The sequence below is a fragment of the Eubalaena glacialis genome, chromosome 5, assembly GCF_028564815.1.
Source record: "Eubalaena glacialis isolate mEubGla1 chromosome 5, mEubGla1.1.hap2.+ XY, whole genome shotgun sequence".
NCBI classification, from domain to species: Eukaryota; Metazoa; Chordata; class Mammalia; order Artiodactyla; family Balaenidae; genus Eubalaena; species Eubalaena glacialis.
The window spans coordinates 111695827-111705387 of NC_083720.1; the positions used below are offsets into that span (position 1 = coordinate 111695827).

Here is a 9561-nt window from a genome sequence, read left to right on the forward strand (position 1 = left end):
AGTTTTGGAAGTACTAGCCATAGCAAACAGAGAAGAAAAAGAAATAAAAGGAATCCAAATTGGAAAAGAAGAAATAAAACTGTCACTGTTTGCAGATGACATTATACTATACATAAAAAATCCTAAAGATGCTACCGGAAAACTACTAGAGCTCATCAATGAATTCGGCAAAGTTGTAGGATAGAAAATTAATACACAGAAATCTCTTGCATACCTATACACTAACAAGGAAAGATCAGAAAGAGAAATTAAGAAAACAATCCCATTTACCATTACAACAAAAAGAATAAAATACCTAGGGATAGACCTACATAAGGAGCCAAAAGACGTGTATGCAGAAAACTATCACATACTGATGAAAGAAGTCAAAGATGACACAAACAGATGGAGAGATATACCATGTTCTTGGATTGGAAGAATCAATATTGTGAAAATGACTATACTACCCAAAGCAATCTACAGATTCAATGAAATCCTTATCAAGTTACCAATGGCATTTTTCACAGCATTAGAACAAAAATATTTTACAATTTGTATGGAAACACAAAAGACCTCAAATAGCAAAAGCAATCTTGAGAAAAAAAAATGGAGTTGGAGGAATCAGGCTCCCCAACATTAGACTATATTATAGGCCTACAGCAATCAAGACAGAATGGTACTGGCATGAAAACAGAAATATAGATCAATGGAATAGGGTAGAAAGCCCAGAAATAAACCCACGCCACTATGGTCACCTAATCTACGGCAAAGGAGGCCAGAATACACAATGGAGCAAAGGCAGCCTCTTCAATAAGTGGTGCTGGGAAAATTAGACAGCTACATGTAAAAGAATGAAATTAGAACACTCCCTAACACCATACACAAAAATAAACTCAAAATGGATTAAAGATCTAAATGTAAGGCCAGACACTATAAAACTCTTAGAGGAAAACAGGCAGAACACTCTATGACATAAATTACAGCAAGATCTATTTTGACCCACCTCCTAGAGTAATGGAAATAAAAACAAAAATAAACAAATAGGACCTAATGAAATTTAAAAGTTTTTGCACAGCAAAGGAAGCCATAAACAAGATGAAAAAACAACCCTCAGAGAGGGAGAAAATATTTGCAAATGAAGCAACTGACAAAGGGTGAATTTCCAAAATATACAAACAGCTCATTTAGCTCAATATCCAAAAAAACATACAACCGAATCAAAAACTGCACAGAAGACCTAAAAAGACATTTCTCCAAAGAAGACATACAGATGGCTAACAAACACATGAAAAAAATGCTCAACATCACTAATTATTACAGAAATGGAAATCAAAACTACAATGAGATATCACCTCATACCTATGAGAATGGCCGTCATCACATAATCTACAAACAATAAATGCTGGGGTGTGTGTGGAGAAAAAAGAACCCTCTTGCAATGTTGGTGGGAATGTAAATTGATACAGCCGCTATGGAGAACAGTATGGAGGTTCCTTAAAAAATTAAAAATAAGAGTACCATGTGACCCAGCAATCCCACTACTGGGCATATACTCAGAGAAAGCCACAATTCATAAAGACACATGCACCCCAATGTCCATTGCAACACTATTTACAATAGCCAGGACATGGAAAAAACCTAAATATCCATAAACAGAGGAATGGATAAAGAAGATGTGGTACATATATACAATTTAATATTACTCAGCCATGAAAAGGAATGATATTGGGTCATTTGTAGAGATGTGGATGGACCTAGAGACTGTCATACAGAGAGAAGTAAGTCAGAAAGAGAAAAACAAATATCATACATTAATGCATACATGTGGAATCTAAAAATTTGGTATAGACGATCTTATTTAGAATGCATAAATAGAGACACAGACGTAGAGAACAAACATATAGATACCAAGGGGGAAGGGAGGGGTGAAATGAATTGGGAGATTGGGATTGACATATATACACTACTGATACTATGTATAAAATAGATAACTAATGAGAACCTACTGTATAGCACAGGCAACTCTACTCAATGCTCTGTTGTGACCTAAATGGGAAGGAAATCCAACAAAGAGGAGACATATGTATACGTACAGCTGATTCACTTTGGTATACACTAGAAACTAACACAATATTGTAAGGCAACTCTATTCCAATATAAATTTTAGAAAAATGTTGAGACAGCAGAGGAATATATCTCAGATGAAGGAACAAGATAAAATCCCAGAACAACTAAGCAAAACTGAGATGGCCAATCTACAAGAAAAATAATTTGGAGTAATGGTAGTGAAGATGATCCAAGATCTTGGAAAAAGAATGGAGGCACAGATTGAGAAGATACAAGAAATGTTTAACAAAGACCTAGGAGAACTAAAGAACAAACAGAGATGAACAATACAATAACTGAAATGAAAACTACACTAGAAGGATTCAATAGCACAATAACTGAGGCAGAAGAATGCATAAATGACCTGGAATACAGAATGGTGGAAATCAGTGCTGCAGAACAGAATGAAGAAAAAAGAATGAAATGATATGAAGACCATCTAAGAGACCTCTGGGACAACATTAAATGCACCAACATTTGCATTATAGGGATCCCTAAAGGAGAAGAGAAAGAGAAAGGACCTGACAAAATATTTGAAGAGATTATAGTTGAAAACTTCCCTAACATGGGAATGGAAAGAGTCACCCAAGTCCAGGAAGCACAGAGAGTCCAAACAGGATAAACCCAAGGAGGAACACTTTTAGACACATAGTAATCAAACTGTCAAAAATTAAAGACAAAGAAAAAATATTAAAAGGATCAAGGGAAAAGTAACAAATAACATACAAGGGAATCCCCATGAGGTTATCAGCTGATTTCTCAGCAGACACTCTGCAGGCCAGAAGGGAGTGGCATGATACATTTACAGTGGTGAAAGGGAAGAACCTACAACCAAGACTCTCATTCAGATTTGATGGAGAAATTAAAAGCTTTACAGACAAGCAAAAGCTAAGAGAATTCATCACCACCAGACCAGCTTTGCAACAAATGTAAAGGAACTTCTCTAAAGCAAAAAGAAAAGGCCACTACTAGAAATAAGAAAATTAGGAATGGAAAAGCTCACCAGTAAAGGCAAACATAAAGTAAAGGTAGGAAATCATCTGCACACAAATATATCCAAAACAACACTTGTGAGAAGTGGAGAGCAAAAATACAGGATATTGGAAAAGCATTTGAAATTAAAAGACCAGCAACTTAAAATAATCTTGTTTATATATAGACTGCTATATCAAAGCCTCATGGTAACCACAAACCAAAAATCTACAGTAGATACACACACAAAAAAGAAAAAGGAATCCAACACAACACTAACTTTAGCCATCAAATCACAAGAGAAGAGAACAAAAGAGGAAGGGAAGAAAAAAGACCTACAAAACCAAATCCAAAACAATTAACAAAATGGCAATAAGAGCATACATATCGATAATTACCTTAAATGTAAATGGATTAAATGCTCCAACCAAAAGACACAGACTGTCTGAATGGATACAAAAACAAGACCTGTACATATGCTCTCTACAAGAGACCCACTTCAGATCTAGGGACACATACAGACTGAAAGTGAGGGGATGGAAAAAGATATTCCATGCAAATAGAAGTCAAAAGAAAGCTGGAGTAGCAATACTCATATCAGACAAAATAGACTTTAAAATAAAGACTATTACAAGAGACAAAGAAGGATACTACATAACGATCAAGGGATCAATCCAAGAAGAAGAAATAACAATTGTAAATATTTATGCACCCAACATAGGAACACCTCAATACCTAAGGCAAATGCTAATAGCCATAAATGGAGAAATTGACAGTAACACAATAATAGTGGGGGACTTTAACACTTCACATTCATCAATAGACTGATCATCGAGACAAAATCAATAAGGAAACACAGGCCTTAAATGACACATTAGACCAAATGGACTTAACTGATATTTATAGAGCATTCTATCAAAAAGCAGCAGAATACACATTCTTCTTAAGTGCACATGGAACATTCTCCATAATTGACCACCTGCTGGGCTGCAAAGTGAGCCTTGGTAAATTTAAGAAAATAGAAATCACATCAAACATCTTTTCAAAGCACAACACTATGAGATTAGAAATAAATTACAAGGAAAAAAATTGTAAAAAGACTAACACGTGGAGGCTAAACAATATGCTACTAAATAACCAGTGGATCACTGAAGAAATCAAAGAAGAAACCAAAAAATACCTAGAGACAAATGAAAACCAAAGCATGATGATCCAAAACCTATGGGACACGGCAAAAGCTGTTCTAAGAGGGAAGTTTATAGAAATACAAATTTCAGGAAACAAGAAAAATCACAAATAAACAACCTAACCTTACACCTAAAGCAACTAGAGAAAAAAGAACAAACAAAACCCGAGCTTAGCAGAAAGAAAGAAATCATAAAGATCAGAGTAGAAATAAATGAAATAGAGATGAAGAATAGCAAAGATCAATGAAACTAAAAGCTGGTTCTTCGAGAAGATAAAGAAAACTAATAAACCTTTAGCCAGACTCATCAAGAAAAAAAGGGAGAGGACTCAAGTCAATAAAATTGGTAATTTGGGCCATGCCCCGCCCCTCCGGCCTGGGCTCTGCGTGCCCTGCTGGCCAGCATGGCTCGGACTCTGGCTCCTGCATGGTGGGACTACAAGGTGCATGGCTACTCAGCTCTCCCCGCTCCCAGCACCAGCCGCCAGCTTGGGCAAATGCCATGTGCCATGAAAGTATCACAGAGCAAAGAAGAACTTCAAGAAATGCAGCTATGTGAAGTTGATTTCCATGGAAACCTCATCATCCTCTGACAACAGTTGTGACAGCTTTGCTTCTGACAATTTTCCAAACACAAAACCTAAATTCAGGTCAGGTATCAGTGAAGAATGGCAAATGTTTTTTATGAGGACTCTGATAATGAATCTTTCTGCGGCTTTTCAGAAAGTGAAGTGCAAGATGTGTTAGACCATTGTGGATTTTTACAGAAACCAAGGCCAGATGTCACTAACAAACTGGCCAGTACTTTTCATGCCGACACTGATGATGAATCGTTTTCGCGGTTTCTCAGAGAATGAGATACAAGATGGAATGAGGCTGCAGGCAGACTGTGTGGGTTGTCGGACCCGCAGTCAGTGTAGAAGTTCCAGACCTCTCTGGGTGGCCATGAAGTTTCCAACTTGAAACACTAGGGGAGCAGCCAACAAGAGAGCAGCGCCCTCTGAACCCTCAGAGAATTCTGTGACCGATTGCACTTCTGATTCAGAAGATGAAAGTGGCATGAATTTTTTGGAGAAAAGAGCTTTAAATATAAAGCAAAACAAAGCAATGCTTGCAAAACTAATGTCAGAATTTGAAAGTTTCCCTGGCTCCTTCCCTGGAAGGCATTCCTTGTCAGCCCCCAGTTCACATCCAAAGACACCCTGAAGGCACACATTCCCAGGTGTCACCTGCAGGAGAAACCCTGAGCAGAGAGCTCGTCCTCCCTTCAGGTCAAGGTCTCAGGTCCTTCGGTTGCACAGAGCCCTGCCCACAGAGGAGGAGGAGGAGGAGGAAGAGGAGGATAAGTACATGTTGGTGAGAAAGAGGAAACCCATGGCCAGCTACATGAACGAAGATGACATTCCCTGAAGTTGTCACCCTGGATCCATGACACTTCCCCATATAATTCTCCTGGTGGACAAAATCACGGAGGGAGAATTGGACAACATCTGCAACAACTCTCAAGAGAAGATCTATAACCATTCATTGGGATTGACTTATCATCAGTGCTGCCAGAAAACTATTGATACGAAGACAAACTACAGAAACCCAGAGTGCTGGGGCTTTCAAAGCCAGTTCTGTGGGCCCTGCCTTCAAACTGTTACAGTGAAGAAGGCAGGGAGGCTCTGCTAGACCCAAACTGGCACTGCCCACTCTGTCGTGGGATCTGCAACTGCAGCTTCTGTTGGCAGAGAGACAGGCGGTATGTGAGTGGGGTGCTTGTATACTTAGCCAAGTACCACGGCTTCGGGAACATGCATGCTTACTTGAAAAGTCTAAAACAGGAGTTTGAAATGCAAGTATAATAATTGGAAGATCCACTACCTGCCTTCCACTTCACAAATCTTCCTTGTTTTAAAGTTTTAAATTTTGTCATGTGATTGAAACCCGAGTTAAGATTTCTGATGATCGTCTGTCTTATAGGCAAATCAAGTTAATCTCATTAGACATGCCTGCATGTCTGGACATCATGGAGGTATAGTGCCAACTGTACTCTGCCCTCCTGCAGTTTCTCCTTTGCTTTCCCCCCCACCCCTCATCCCATGCCATCCCCCTCTTATTTCCAGTGGTTCTCTTCCATCTTTTAGTTTCGGAATCCTTTTTAAATGACCATTTTATGAAAGCATGTTTGATTTAATTGGTGTTGAAATAGCCCTGGAATCCACCCATAAAACCAAGCACTTAGAAATGCAGTAGTAGTGTTAACTAACTACATCCCTCAGTTTCCAGAGACTAACTCTCTAACTTGCTTACATGAAAACACTGGATCTGATTTAGTGTTCATTGACATTTTTAACAGAATCAAGGCACAAAAGTCTTAAAACCATGTGGAAAAATTACGTGATTGTTGGCAAGTGGAGTATATGACTGTGGAGGCCTCTCAGGAGAATATTCCATATATTGTGCTTATTATTCAAGTTGTCACAGTTGAAGCTTAGTTGCTGCTGATTTCTTCCACCAAGTGCATCTGGCCCACACGGTCACAACCCAAAGGTTTGCGGACAGTGCCATGCTTGAAATCATTGTAGAAAAGCCATCCTGGGGAATTGGGAAGGGGAGCCTTCAGGAGTAGGTCGATTTGAATTCATGGAATAAAACTTCAGAATAATTGTAGTTTACCAAGTTTATTTCAGTTCATAATGTAAGGTATTTCAAATAAATTCTTACTGAAGTTGCATGGAAAATTGATACTTATATTCGGCTAGAATTCTTTGCAGTTTTTACTTTCTTGAAGAAGCTGTAAGCCAGGCACAGGGTTCACATTCAGGTATGAAGCCCTTTTATAACACTGAGAAGTGCCTTTTTGGAGAAGGGTGACTTCAACAGTTTGCTAACTTGACATCTCTGCCGGTATAGTTTCTGGGCAGAGTCCATGTGTTATCTCTCCTTCCCCCTGTTCTGGCATGAATCAAATTGTTCAATAGAGGTAGAATCTAAGTGTGTGTGTGTTCATTTTGTTTTGCATCTGCAGCCTGTAGCTGTGCCCATGCAGTGTTTGGTGCATAATTGGACCTTGAATCAATAAATGTAAATAGAGTTTTTGATCTGTTATGCTGTTATACAAAGCTTTTTATTTTAATAATAAAATGTTCTGTTCTAAATAAAATAAAATTGGAAATGAAAAAGGAAAAGTTACAACTGACATCACAGAAATACAAAGGAGCATAAGAGACTACTATGACCAACTATATGCCAATTAAATGGACTACCTGGAAGAAATGGACACATTCTTAGTAAGGTATAGCCTTCTAAGACTGAACCAGGAAGAATTGGAAAATATGAAGAGACCAATCACAAGTAATGAAATTGAAACTGTGATTAAAAACTGCCAACAAACAAAAATCCAGGACCAGATGGCTTCACAGGTGAATTCTATCATTTAGAGAAATGTTAACACCTATCCTTCTGAAACTCTTCCCAAAAATTGTAGAGGACTCTTTCTATGAGGCCACCATCACCCTGATACCAAAACCATACCACAAAAAAAGAAAATTACAGGCCAATATCACTGATGAACATAGACTCAAAAATCTTCAACAAAATACTAGCAATCCGAATCCAACAATACTTTAAAAGGATCATACACCAGTATAAGTGAAATTTATCCCAGGGATGCAAGGATTTTTCAATATCCCCCAAAAATCACTGTGATACACCACATCAACAAACAAGAAAAAAACCATCTCAATAGATGCCAAAAAGCTTTAGACAAAATTCAATGTACACTTATGATAAAAACTCTCCAGAAACTGGACATAGAGGGAACATACTTCAACATAGTAAAGGCCATATATGACAAACCTACAGTTAACATCATACTCAATGGTGAAAATCTGAAAGCATTTCCTCTAAAATCAGGAACAAGACAAGGATGTCCACTCTCATCCCTTTTATTCAACATAGTTTTGGAAGTTCTAGCTGCAGCAATCAGAGAAGAAAAATAAATAAAAGGAATCCAAATTGGAAAGAAGATGTAAAACTGTCACTGTTTGCAGATGGCATGATACTATACATAGAAAATCCTAAAGAATGCTAACAGAAAACTACTAGAGCTCATCAGTGAATTTGGTAAAGTAGCAGGATACAAAATTAACACACAGAAATCTGTTGCATTCCTATGTACCAACAATGAAATATCAGAAAGAGAAATTCGAGAAACAATCCTATTTTCCATCACATCCAAAAGAATAAAATATCTAAGAATAAACCTACATAAGGATACAAAAGATATATACTCCAAAAACTTTAAGACCCTGATGAAAGAAATTGAAGATGGCAAAAACAGATGGAAAGATACACCATGTTCTTGGATTGGAAGAATCAATATCATCAAAATGACAATCCAGGGCATGTACAGATTCAATGCAATTCCTATCAGATTATTATCCAGGGCATGTACAGATTCAATGCAATTCCTATCAAATTACCAATGGCATTTTTCACAGAATTAGGACAAAAAATCTTAAAATTTTATGGATACACAAAAGACCCTGAATAGCCAAAGCAATCTTGAGAAAGAAAAACGGAACTGGTGGAATCAGGTTCCCTGACTTTATACTACAAAGATACAGTCATCAAAACAGTATGGTAATAGCATAAAAACAGAAATATAGATCAATGAAACAGGATAGAAAGCCCAGAAATAGACCCATTTACCTATGGTCAATTATTCTATAACAAAGATGCAAGACTATATGATAGAGGGAAGACAGTCTCGTCAATAAATGGTGCTGGGAAAACTGGACAGCTATATGTTAAAAAAATTAAATTAGAACATTCTTTAACACCACATACAAAAATAAACTCAAAATGGATTAAAGACCTAAATGTAAGACCTGATACTATAAAACTCTTAGAGGAAAATGGAAGTCAAACTTTTTGACATAAATTGCAGAAGTAACGTTTTCAAGCCGTCTCCTAAGGTAATGGAAAAATATAAATAAACAAATGGGACCTATTGAAATTCAAAAGCTTTTGCACAGCAAAGAAACCATAGACAAAACAAAAAAACAACCCACAGCATGGTTTGGAAATGATGTGACTGACAATGGGTTAGTCTCTAAAATCAGCAAACAGCTCATGCAGCTCAATATCAAAAAAGCAACCCAATAAAAAATAGGCAGAAGACCTAAATAGACATTTCTCTAAAGAAAACATGCAGATGGCCACAAGGCACATGAAAAGATGCTCAACATCACTAATTATTAGAGAAATGTACATCAAAACTACAATGAGATATCACCTCACACCAATCAGAATGGCCATCATCAAAAAAT

At 37.3% G+C, this 9561-nt stretch overlaps 1 pseudogene; it reads left to right on the forward strand.

Annotated features, from left to right (window-relative positions):
* Nucleotides 1-4601: 4601 nt before the first annotated feature.
* Nucleotides 4602-6090, forward strand: LOC133091832 (cell division cycle-associated protein 7-like; annotated as a pseudogene).
* Nucleotides 6091-9561: the final 3471 nt, after the last annotated feature.